At 38.4% G+C, this 9215-nt stretch overlaps 2 pseudogenes; both read left to right on the plus strand.

Moving 5' to 3' along the window:
- LOC141814821 (uncharacterized) overlaps positions 1 to 7899 on the plus strand; it is a 10024-nt pseudogene extending 2125 nt beyond the window's left edge.
- Positions 2940 to 4195, plus strand: LOC141814822 (inorganic pyrophosphatase 2-like; annotated as a pseudogene).
- Positions 7900 to 9215: the final 1316 nt, after the last annotated feature.

Consider the following 9215-nt stretch of genomic DNA (forward strand, 5'->3'; position numbering starts at 1 on the left):
AAATGATCTTAATCGTTGAAAAAAAATATAAATCCACCTCAATTTATCCCAATAGCTAAAACTGATTCCAACGGTGGTTCCAACGTTAACAAAAAGGAGAAAAAGAAAAAATTGAACCGAGCGATTGATTGTCGGTTCGACTATTTTTATTGGGCTGGAATCGTAATCGATCCAGCACCCTGCGGGCCAGTTATGGTTCTGCCTTGACAATTGAGTCAATCGGTACCTGATTTGTTGACTTCATTATGGGCCCAAATCGGGTCTCAGTTTGGATCCGACCAAAGGTCGAGTCTAGTCTAACTTATTAGTACCCTAGTGGAGTTTTGATATGTGGTCAAATAAGTCTGTAATTAGGTCTTTGTTATGTGTAATGTGTATGTCTAAGTGTAAGAGACTTAGGATAACACACATGTACCACATGATGAACCTTGACAAAAGACGCAAGCGAGTGAGAAGGACGCACGAGAGAGGAGTCGTAGAAGAATACTCCAGCGAAGCGAGAAGAATACACAAAAGCGAACCAGAAAGCTCGATGCATCCGAGGGACAAGAAGCCGGAAAGAAAACTGTAGCAAGGCGACCAAGGCAGGAACGAAGGAGGAAAATGGTCAACCCAAGCTAACCATTAATCTAGGCGCCCAGATCTGTTCCAGGCGCCGGATAGGTTCCAGCACCTAGATGCCCAGTTAAGGTCAGCATGAACCATTGCCAAAATGGATCAGGATGGAGTCCACGTCAGCAGAATCTAGATACCCGGATCATTTCCAGGGGCCTAGATTGCAAGGAATCATCCAAAGCCATTAGTGGACCATTGCCAGAGTGGATTGGGTTCGACGAATCTAGACGCCCAGAAGGCTTCCAAAAGCCTGAAGATACACATAGATACAATGGTCAGATCAAGAAAAAAATTATAAATAGACTGAATCTCAAAAAAGAAAAATACATACTCGATTTTATTATCTTTTGTTCTTTATAGTTTTGATCAACCATTGTAAGAGACTTCTCTGCCTCCTGAACATTTATAAGAAGAAGTCTTAGTGGAGTTGTTTATAGTTTTGAACTAATAGCTTGACGGTTATAATCAAGTAAATTTGTAAGCCTCTTTCTGTTATGTATTTGATTTGGTTTAATTAATATGTGTGTGTCGTTGCTAAAGTTGTTAGCAAGAGAAAGATCGAAACTTTAATTTGCAGATTCCTAGTCACCCTCCCCTCTGGCGATACGATTTGCTTTCGCCGCACCAACATAACCTCCAAAACTTCATCCATTGCCTAATGTCCATCAACCTTAACTCACCAGGACCTTCACTTTATTTAGTCTCATATCATTTTTGACACATTAGGACTTCTACTTATCCGGCCTCAACTTGAGAGCATTCCTTCGAGACTTATCGATGCACATGCCAAATCAATTTTGACATCTTAAGACTTCATCACCTTCCAAGCATCTAATCTTCCTTAATCTATCTAGACTTCTATTGCAAAGCATCTCATTACCATTCACCAATGGGGGCTTTCACTATCAAACACTCAATCGCCTTAATTTACTTGAACTTTCACTGCCAACACATATTAGGCGTTCCTCTTATCAAGTCATATTGAACTTTTCCCTACCAATTTTTGGTTAGACTTTCTATTTGTCAATTCCCTATTGAACTTTTTATATATCAACACTTATTAGATTCCTATCTTTTAACAATGCTAACACCTATTAGGCTTTCCACTTTTATCAAATATGGGTTCCACTTTAATTCATTTAGACTTTATTTAATATCAAGTATCCAATCAACCTTCATCTACTTGAAATATCAATCTAACTTAAATTAACCTCAACCATATTGTCAACGAGAATTCAAATCTCACATTAGGCATTTTCGAACGTCGGCGGAGTTCGAACCACTGGTGATATTGGGTGTCATGTTAGGATCCACCTGTGCTTTTCGGATTTACCTAGTGGTCGATCTATAGGATAGGGTCGTCCACCTCCAAAATTAATCGGATCGCAAGGGTTGGATACTTGGATTAACAAAAAAATAATAGGATTATGCTAGAATATTTGTCCAAATATTAAAATTAAAATTGATTGCACTAACAATCTCTATTTTTTGATATTCGATAATCTATTCATCAATTCAAATTTTATCTCCTATACTAAAGCTAAATTCGAAATAGAGTAGAGCAATGACTCAAGTAGCTAGCCATTATGAAGTAGGGCAGTCGATTTTATGTAGGATCAATTGATTTAATTGTAACAATTAGTCAACTAGGGCAAATTATTAGTCACTAATTAGGTGAATTCTTAAAAAACAACAAGAGCTTTATAAGAAGGGGTTCAAAGAGAAATTTTTGGCACTAATTCTTAAGATAGTGTTTTTGAATTTTCAAGTTATTCTTAAACAATCGAAGTGAAAGAAAACAAGTTCAATTGTAGTTCTTCTTTGTACTATATTTGATCTTACTTATCATTTGTATCTCTTATTGTATGAGTTGAAGGTTGTAAACGATTTCTTTAACTTTGTAAGGATAAATGAGTGATATATATTTATATTTATATTATTTTATATATTTTTATGTATTAACAATTATAGACACCATATAATTGTTCATTATATTTTTGTGAAGTACTTATTTTATATTTCTGTGGCGCTTTTATTTGAAATGAAAACACTGCAAATAAAACTATCCTTATTAAAAAGTTGCCACGCGTCCCAACGGGCGGCTCTGATCGTTTTTGGTCTACCGCTGGCGGTGGCTTCGCTGAGTCGACAGATAGGGAATATTCCAAAGCTTATTCCCCCGACATTTCCACACGCAGCGATCTTCCGCCAGAAAACTCGCGGCAGCAAAATCTAAGACCACCTCCCGATCGTAGCACCTAGTAATATTCCCTCGGCATCTTCTTCTTCCCTGCCTCCCTATAAATTCCGTTAACCAACCATGCCTTCCACGTGTAGCGAGCGAGCGCCCCCAGCCTTACTGCAACCCTAATCCAGCTGCATTGTCTCTCTGCCATGGCTGCCGTCGTCGTGGTGTTCGACTTCGACAAGACCATCATCGACTGCGACAGCGATAACTGGGTCATCGACGAGCTCGGCGGCACGCAGCGCTTGAGCCAGCTTCTCGAGACCTTGCCATGGAACACTGCGATGGTATGGTTTTTTTTTTTCTGATACAGTGAGAAAGGTATCTGTATCTGTTGCTGCTGATATATTATATATATATATATCAGGATACGATCATGAGGGAGTTCCATGCGCAAGGAAGAACAATCGAGGAAATCGCAGAGATATTAAAGAATGCTCCTCTGCCGGCCGAGACCGTCGCCGCTATCAAATCAGCTTACTCTTTCGGGTATGTTCGTCTTTTGTTCGTTTTGTGTTTTCTTCCCTTCGCCGTCTGAATCGCTCCTGGTTCGATTTGCAGGTGTGATTTGAGGATAGTGAGCGATGCCAATAGATTCTTCATCGAGACCATTCTGAAGCACCACGGTCTGATGGGCTACTTCTCGGAGATCAACACGAACCCTGGGTACGTGGACGAGGAAGGGAGGCTCAGAATCTTCCCTTTTCACGACTTCAGTAGCTCTTCCCATGGCTGCAGTCTCTGCCCTCCCAACATGTGCAAGGTGATCCATGTTCTTCCTGTTTGCAAGCTTTTCGCCATCGTTCTGTAGGCTGCCTGCACTGGATCTGAGTTCGAGCCGTGTTAAAATATGCAGAGCAAAATAGTCGAGAGAATTCAAGAGTCAGCTCTTGCGGAGGGGAAGAAGCGCATCGTCTACCTGGGAGACGGGAAGGGGGATTACTGTCCTTCGCTCCGGCTCGGCGCGCAGGATTTTGTGATGCCGAGGAAGAACTTCCCGCTGTGGGAGCTCGTCGCCGAGAACCCTCACGCTCTCAGAGCAGAGATCCACGAGTGGAGCGATGCGGAGGAGCGAGAGGGTGCTGCTTCAGATCGTCGATGGGCTGCTGTCGGCCGAGCGCCGCAACGTTGGCCACTTGTTTTCGGCGGACTGCAAGTTGCAGAGTCTGCCATTGGCTTCGCCGGCGGCCTTGCCGAAGGCTCTTCGTGTTCCCAACTAAGGCATGCGTAGATATTGAAGAAAGATAGAGAGCAAAAAAAAAGACTAAAGAACAGAACTGGATTGTTTTTGTTTACATTTTTAAATATTTCAGTCAATCGATTGTGGAACTTAAATGAACATGTTTGTTGGAGAAGATCACGTGACAAGATTTCGACTCAGAAAATGCAGTTGGATATAATCTTTTCTTGATCTAGATCTTCGAGTCTGGTTCTCCTAATACAAGAATAAAATTAACATATAAAATTTAAATAATATGATTTTATCTGGAGAGCAGAGGACTTAATAAATTTAAAATACTTTTAAATTATGGTTTTAATATAAATCAATTTTGTGGTTATAAAACTTTCCATGTGGGATTATTTTTTCATTAATATTAGAGTCAATTTTATCTATCTTTATTCATTTTTTTCAATAATTTTTTTTATCAATTCTATCCTTTTCTCATTTCTAACGCCAACTCGGAGGATGATAATATGGATAAACGTCGCTATAGGTATTCATATTCTCATGTAGGTTTTGATTGAATGATTAATGTCTTGTAAGATGACATTATGATCTCTATTGGAATTATTTCTTCTAAACCAAAAATCAAATTGACGGGCGACTCTCATTATTGACCTTGGAGGGTTTTATTCTCTTGGGCTTCATTTCCAACTTAGCTTTCATTTCTAATTTATATAACCTTTTTTTATCCAACCTGAAAAGGTATACTCGAAAGAATTCAATTATATGTCTAATGGTACCTAAGTTATCCTTAGTGGCTGGCTTTGCTTCTCAATCGGTCAAGCCTAATTCCGTATTTCTTTACTTTTCTGCTGTTTAGTTGGCCTAGTCAGTTACAATTTTGCAATGTGCTGCAGTATGCTCATAGGGCATGTATCCAACGTTGGTGCGATGAGAAGGGTGATACAATGAACTCTGTCATGAGGTGATCAGTTACAGTCTTGGTTGTATTGTATGGACATTCTCCTCAAATTTGTGTCATTCATGTGCCTTCTTTCTGAAGAATATATAGTTTTTGTTTTTCTTTGTAAACAAAGATAAACTATTCTTTTAAAAAAAGGCAGTTAATTTTATTTCCTATTTCCAAGCTTCACAATCTACACACTTCCATGAACAAATATCAATGTCTAAACAAAAAAATAGGATGTCTGGAATCCAATATTACAAGCACATAAGCTTTGCTGTACATTGCCATGAGGTGTTGAAGACAAAAAGAGTAAGCCATTTAGAAGTCATTGAATCTTGTACATACCATTTCTTCATGCAATACAAACAACAGCAAGCTAGTTCCTCCGAGGAAGAATATTTTTTTTTGGAATTCATCTGGTTCAAATGGTTGTCTAAATCTCTGGTGAGAAAAGGGTGAAATGAAAATAGGAAAATCACCTGGATTCAGCATGATAGCTGCACAAACTTATTCAGTTTAGTTGTTTGGATAATTTATTGGTATTGTGATTTATATATTATCAATATTCTAGTGCAGTAGAAAACTTAACTTACCACTTGTCTTTTAAAGTTCATTTATAACTTATTTTATGCCAAGAATTACTTAGTTCTTTTATGGTATTGTTTATTTAGCTGCACATAACCCTAATTATTATTATTATTTTTTATACTCCTGGTGTCCGAGCTTCGCCCGACTAATCTTGGAGGGGAATAACCTTCCCCCTTGGTTCACCCACACTAAGAAGCCGACCTCCAGGATATTCGTCCCACACATAACTCTAGTATTCATCTCGGATGTGCTGGTCCATCTTGAGTTTTTGTGCTAACTCCTAATCCTTTTGACTTGAACAATGTGCTCCTGTATATTTCACTTTAAAAACAATATGTCATATATCAAATAAGTATTATAATTTTTTTTAGCTTCATTTGTGATTACAGCAATATAAACCTGGTTATACCACTCCTCCACGAATTCATTTTGATGAGACCACAATTGACATCGAGTATGTTCATTTACAAATTTTACTTTGTCGATCCCAAATATTAATTCCTTTTTCTTTAAGATATTTTTTCATTTGCTGTGGCAGCTTGTTAATTGCAGGTTCTACTTTGGATTTGCATGATCGTCACGTATTGACAACGACAGCAGCACACCACCACCTTGTCGAAGCTGACTATGATGGATATGCTTCAAATGACATTGGTGCTGAATTTTGCCGCTGTGTTGCTTTAATAGTTAAGTCCCTTTCTTCTTTTTTTTTTTTTTTAACTTTGACATCTACATCCAGCAATCAGATGGCGTCTAACTTAGAGGTATAAAATGATACTCAAATGGTATACATGTAGACTAAGCTTTGTTCCTGAACAAACTTCTGTAGTTAATGACTCTCTTGTTGTTGAGGCATGTATTGATCATTAGCAATGAGGATGACAGTGATGTCGACGATGCTTTTGCACACATTTTCGTGAGTGAAAATTTAAACTCTTTAGTAATTTAGGGCCTAGCTTGTTCACGTATCAAACTTATTAGTTGAATTTTTCAGGTTTTCTTGCTAAGTGTTGTTGGATTTCTGTTACCCCTCTACTTTGTGGGTTGGATCATGATCATCGAGCGACACCAAAGGGAAAGGCAGGTAAAAAGCTGTTGTAATTTTGATGCTCGCATAGTTTTGGTGTATTTGATATAAGACTTGACTTTTCTTCTGAATTTCCTCGACTTACAAGTTGAAATGCTTGAGATTCCTCCTGTGGCAACCATTTTGATGAAGTCAACAACGCTATCAATCGGGTTCCTGCATGTCACTTCCTGACCAAACAAAATAAGTGACTCCAAATAGGTTAGATGAAGGCGACATGTATCAAGAATTCCACCATCTAATGAAAGCTTGTGTTTATATATAGTAGAGGATCACAAGAAACTAAAAGTAATCTGCCAAAATTATTAATTAGGTCTGGGATCACAATATGGGCACATATATTTATCACCAATTGAGATTCAGTTGAGGCTGAGTCCGGGCTTAGGTGGTTTGCTTGAGGTGACCACAGGTCTATTGAGATTCTTGTGAGGATGTTGAGTTCCACGAAGGTGGAATGCATTTCTGTGGTTCATGTGAAGGTAGTTGAGTATGTAGCTCAACTGAGGTGCTTGGGCTTTGTTCAAGCTGGCACATTGATTGGCTCTATAGAAGCTAGCAAAAGTCTCTCTATGACTCTGTAGGTGTCTTGAAAGCTTGCCAAAGATCATTCTATTACTGTAACACAGCCTATCTATAAACCATTGTAGTGAGCAAAGTAGAATTGTTTTTCACTAGATGGTGTTGGCAGAGGGCCATTGGCAGATTTTTTAGCTTGGAATATATATAATTCTATTTTCCTCTGACTAGAAAATTGAGGATTATGTGACTCACTTGTTTTATTTTTAATCCTTTTGTTGGGGTCTATAATTTTTATTGACATTCAATCTCAACAACAACAACCCAGGAAGCAGCAGGCTTAGCAGCAAGTGGAATGGCATTCAGTCTGCAGTCTGGTGGGCATAGGGGCAGCTTGCCCATCACATTAGCACCAGATTCACCATCCACTCCCCAACAAGAGCCGCAACCGTAGCTATCAAGTGTGAGAATCATTCCATTAGACTCGAGTTGGTTCTCAGATGAACTATAGTCTGAGCCACAAAGGGTGCCACTCTTTGAATATGTTCCATGCATTTGAAGATTTAATTCACTTGCAGCTAAACTGTCACCTTTGCCAGAGCTCTTTGATGCTCCTTCCTCCTTTGTTTGGCCATATCTTGGCATTCACTTTAGCTGTTCACAACAATGTAATGTGTATTGGAATGATTGAAATGTATATATGCTATTTAATTCAATGTGTGATATATCATTTTCCTTGCTAAAATTTCTAGGGTGTATAACAAGTTGAGTGGATCAAGAGAATCAAACATGCTTGAGAGTGGATGGATTGCGGTTAATTACATACTAATCAGTTATTGGTAATTAATGGTTGGATAATTAATAATTAGTTAGTTAATAAGTTAATTGTTGAATTAGTAATTAATTAATTGGTAGTTAGCAAGTGATTAGTTAATTGTTGATTAATTAGCCAAGCTTGTCGATTCATAAAGGAGTAGGGTAGATTAGATGAAGTACATTGGACCAAGCGGAGGAAGAATGTGTATTGGAATGATTGAAATGTAATGGTGAATGGCTAAACTAGAAGGTCAAACACAAGTTTAAGTATGTTTACTATTTTCAAAAGTATGGATCAGCTAAGAAAATTTTCCTAGGCACTACAAGCATGTTCAGAAAATAAGTTAGTACTGCAGATAGAGGATAAGAAAATGAATTAAGTGAGCAAACATGCTTGAGAGTGGATATTGCGATGAAGCTTTATCGAGTGTAGATTAAGGTGGACAAGAGGCAATAATATCGATCAAGCAAGACAAACAAATCGAGTGAGGAGGGCATATCATGTAGGTCTAGTCGACTAGGTTGGAGGGACAAGCGACATGAACTAGATAAGACGAATGAGCAAGTGCTTAGCGAGACATACAATTTGTTCTACTCTTATAGCTCATTATGTTCCCTCAAGCTTTTGTTCCTTTGAACCATTTGCTTCATAGACCAATTCAACATGTCTGACCTATCCATCCCATCCGATTTGTTTAACCAACTCGATCCATTTTTACTCATCTAATTCATCCAACTTTCCCTACAAGTTTAATCTTCTCAATTCATGAATCTAACTTAATTTATCCACTTTGCTCGGTCAATTTGAACATTGATCTATCCTGCCCTTTGCCTAGCTTGATAGAGTTACATGTTTTAAGTCACTCAACTTGGTCTTATTAAATCGATCTAATCGGTATGTTTTGGCCCCACTCACCTCTCCTTTAGTTGCCCATCTTAGCACTAACAAAAAAACACTATCTACTCATCTTCCACTATTTTTAGCCTATATATTGATGCCTCTTTAGGCCACAAGCAATGTTAAAAGACAAATGTGAAAGCCACCTTCTTTGTTAGTGGAATGACATAAAATTGAGGTTAAAGCCCTTCATCATCCACCCACAACCCACAAGATGTTATCTACTTTAAAACTAGGCCTTCTTGGATTGGCCCTCCCAACACATGCTTTAAGAGTGGCTTATTCGATATCTAGTATTCAATCCTACTCCATCTCGAT

The sequence above is a fragment of the Curcuma longa genome, chromosome 21 (assembly GCF_044706935.1).
Source record: "Curcuma longa cultivar G26 ecotype Majalengka, Jawa Barat chromosome 21, ITB_CL_G26_1.1, whole genome shotgun sequence".
In the NCBI taxonomy this organism is placed as follows: Eukaryota; Viridiplantae; Streptophyta; class Magnoliopsida; order Zingiberales; family Zingiberaceae; genus Curcuma; species Curcuma longa.